The sequence below is a fragment of the Crocodylus porosus genome, unplaced genomic scaffold (genome assembly GCF_001723895.1).
Source record: "Crocodylus porosus isolate Cpor-Errol unplaced genomic scaffold, CroPor_comp1, whole genome shotgun sequence".
Lineage (NCBI taxonomy): Eukaryota > Metazoa > Chordata > Crocodylia > Crocodylidae > Crocodylus > Crocodylus porosus.
In genome coordinates this window covers 209,619,516-209,623,350 of record NW_017728886.1, presented here as the reverse complement: position 1 = coordinate 209,623,350, position 3,835 = coordinate 209,619,516, and the positions used below count along the sequence as shown (strand labels likewise).

Here is a 3,835-nt window from a genome sequence, read left to right as displayed (position 1 = left end):
TGAATAACTGCTTTTGGGTCTTCAGTCCCTTTTGTTAAATCTGTTTGTGAGCTGGAGATAAAGGAATAGAAAAAATTCATGATTGATAACTTAAGTTTGACTTTGTAATGTTATGTCTTTAACAGGAGCTGAATATTCAGTTGATTTTTGGCTTGTAAATACTCTTGCATTGTATTCAATAATGCTTCAGACTAAACATTCCCTTTTCAGACTGTGCTAAATGAAAATATCAATTGATGCATTGTTTAAAAATTGCCTCAATTTTTCACAAGGTTTTGCAGGAAGAAGGCAAAATGTTTTTGAAGAAACATACATGACTACTTGGTTTAAAAAAGGTACAGTATAATCAGAGATACACTGATAACTGTTCATATGCAAGCTGTGTTGGGACTTTCTTGTGTTTAAAATTTATCCATTAGATTAGGTGGAAGGGTCATAAAACATTCTGTGAAATCAGGCACTGATATATCACTCTTGAAGGGTGTTAATTTGGTTCTCCAGTTCTGATTTGTTTAGTAGAACATATTAATTGCTTGGTAGACAGAATTAAACCATTTTGTGCTCTGGAAAAAAACCTGGAATCACAGAAAATAAATAGCTGAATCTTAGCAAGGTATTCATTCTGATTAGGGCAGCTTGTTTTGCAAAGGCAGAACAGAATCTGGCTTCTGATATCCTTAAATGACTCTTAAAAGCAAAAGTAGGGTAGAATTGCATGTTATAGACTAAATCAGAGATGTATAGGTTTTTTGAGCCCAAGCCTACTGGAAGATGGCATAAAGTGCACCCTCAGCAAGTTTTAAGATGACACCAAGCTGTTGGGGAGTAGTAGATATGCTGGAGGGTTGGTGGATTGGGCCAAAAGAAATATCATGAGATTCAACAAGGACAAGTTCAAAGTCCTGCACTTAGGATGGAGCAATCCCATACATCAGTACAGGCTGGGCAGCAGTTCTGCAGAAAAAGACCTGGGGGTTACAGTGGACAATAAGCTGAATATAACCCAATGGTGTGCCCTTGTTGCAAAGAAGGCTAACAGCATACTGGGCTGCATCGGTAGGAGTGTTGCCAGCAGGGTAAGGAAAAGTGATTATTCCCCTCTCTTCAGCACTGGTGAGGCCACATCTGGAGTACTATGTTCAGTTTCGGGCCCCCCACTACAGAAAGCATGTGGACAAATTGAAGAGGGTCCAGCAGAGGACAACAAAAATGGTTTCAGGGACATGACTTATGAGGAAAGACTGTGGGAACTGGGCTTATTTAGTCTGGAAAAGAGCAGCCTTCAACTACGTGAAGTGCTCAAAAGAGGATGGAGCTAGACTGTTCTCTGGTGGCAGATGACAGAACAAGGAGAAAAGGTCTTAAGTTGCAGCAAGGGAAATTTACGTTAGATATTAGGAAGAATTTTCTTACTAGGTGGGTAGTAAAACACTAAAACAGGTTACCCAGAGAGGTGGTGGAATCTCCATCCTTGGAGTTTTTTAAGATCTGCCTAGACAAAGCTTTGGCTGGTATGGTCTCGTTAAGGAAGATCATGCCTTGAGTTAGGGGGTTGGATTAAATGATCTTCTGAGGTCCCTTCCAACCCTAGTTTTTTATGATTCTGTGGTGAAGCAGTAGGAATGTAAATGGTGTGTTGTGCTTCTGAATTCTTTATAAAAGAATCATATTGAATTAATGAAGGTTATAACCAATGGAATTATTGAGAAACTTAGCTAATATATAGAGATTGTTAAAGAGAAAGAGCCTTGCATTAGAATTCTGTACACTTGATTTAAAACTGCATAACGAGTCTGTTCCTGTCCCTCAAATTTTAAGGAATATCCCCTTAAAGGCTACTATTTCTTATGTGCACTATGTATACTATGTACATATAATAGTCTAGCCTAGTTTATTTTCCTTATCTGCTAGTAAAGAGATGGCCACTCTCTGGCACAGGTACCACAAGTGACACAGTCAGCTTGTGGGCGTGGCATACAGCAGATATGGGGAAGAAACAGGCAGCACAGCAATAGATAGGACAGGAAGCAGAAAGCAAAGCAGCAGATGAGGCAGGGAATGCAGGGAAGGAAGTAGAAAGCAGAGCAACAGATCAGGCAGGAAGCACGAGGCTGGGAGCAAAAAATGAAGAGCAGCAGGTCAGTGGTGACGCATAGGGAATGCATGGGGGTGCATGCCCTGAAAGCGCTAGTGCACCCCCTGTTGGGCTGCACTCTCCACTTAGGCAACAGGTGTGTGGGGCAGGCGAGAGTGCCAGTGCCCCCCCTGCGAGCACTGGCCTGAATGAAGTAGTGGATGAAGCACCTGCGGCACTCTCTGTGGCTGCTTTCAGGTGACTGCGGTCGCCCCTCTCCCCCAGTTGGTGAGATTGGCCATGGAGGGACCCTTCCCCTGTCACTGAATGTCACTGGGAGGCACTTGTCCCCCCCGACTCAGATGGCACCAGTCGCCCATGCAGCAGATTGGGAAGGGGATTGGAGTGGACTTAGGGAGGGTACAGGGCTAATTTGTGGCACACCTGCCAAAAAGGTAGGCCTCCACTGTGCTAATACACTTTAGAACGTGAGAGTGTCCTTTGCCTTGTATATCAAAATACAAAACAAGGCATGAGCATCTGCAGCCCAGAATCTGATCTTATTAGAAGTTTGGACTTCTACGTGCTTAGTCTCATACCCAATAGCAAACAGAGGTTTAATATTTGAGGCAAATGTTTTGGCAGATAATAGGCATTTGTACTTGGTCAGTGACTTCCTGACCACAGATGGTTCATTCTGATTCATTCTGAAGTGCTGATATTATAATGTTCAATGTGTGCTACAGCTCATCTTGCTCCAATGCAATGCATGAAGCCATATGCATTTTTTCACAACAACTGTTGAACAGAAAGGCCAGTTTTCTGTCTAGATACAGGCAAACTACTTTCTCATTTCAGTTAGTGTTTGGTTGCATTGCCATACTTGCACTATGTAGCCAGATCTTGCTATTAGTCTCTTTTTGAAGCTTTTGCATTTCTATCACCAACATTCTGTGAACATTATTTGGTGTCCTTGAAGTTTGGTACAAGTAGTACTCAGCACTTGCTAACCATGTCAGGCTTAAGGCCCAGAGAGTTTTAGCTGCCTTTTCTTTATAAAACACATGTACTACATTTGGCTTGGCTCTGTCATTTCTGCATCTCAAATTCCTCTTTTTTTAAATCTCTAATTACTTTTATGACAGTGTTGGCATTTTTGCAGAAGGAAATAAATACTTTGGGACTTCCAAGTAAGGCAGGGAGACTACTTTAATTGCTGTTATAGGAGTGCTCCATCTGTATATACTTAAGTAGTCAATAAAGTCTATGGCACCTAAGAATATATAATGTAACTTGTTGGTTTATGGGGCCAGTAAAATGTATCCCATGCACTGCAAATGACTTCTGGCAAGTCTTTAAATGAGCTCTTAACACAAGTTTTCATGTTTCCTTACAGGGTTCTTTTGTGGTACATCAAGTTCAGTCTCTTTCTCTTTATCCAGCCTGACTGTGTGTATCCACTGTGTTACATTTATATTCCAAATAAACAAACAGGGACAGCCTCTGTGTATCTAGCCCACCTTATCATATCCAATTAACAAATCATTGTCTAGCATATTTTAAATGCTGTGTAATTACCTCAGGTGTATGTAAGGAAATGTAGGGTTTCACCATATTACATTCTGTCTAAGCTGGAGTTTTTTGCTCTGGTGTCATGGATACTTATGCAAATCACTAATGTAGACACACTGTGCTAACATAAGGTGGCTTTAAGGCATGTGCTACTCTGTAATTTACTAGCTTCAGTTGTATTAGTGTAAA

General features: G+C 41.1%; 1 long non-coding RNA gene across 1 annotated transcript in view; it reads right to left on the bottom strand.

The window, feature by feature from the left end:
- Positions 1 to 1,020: 1,020 nt before the first annotated feature.
- LOC109305455 overlaps positions 1,021 to 3,835 on the bottom strand; it is a 16,174-nt gene continuing 13,359 nt past the window's right edge. The window contains exon 3 of the long non-coding RNA XR_002099630.1: positions 1,021 to 1,032. This is a non-coding gene — a long non-coding RNA (uncharacterized LOC109305455). The remainder of the gene's footprint in view (positions 1,033 to 3,835) is intronic.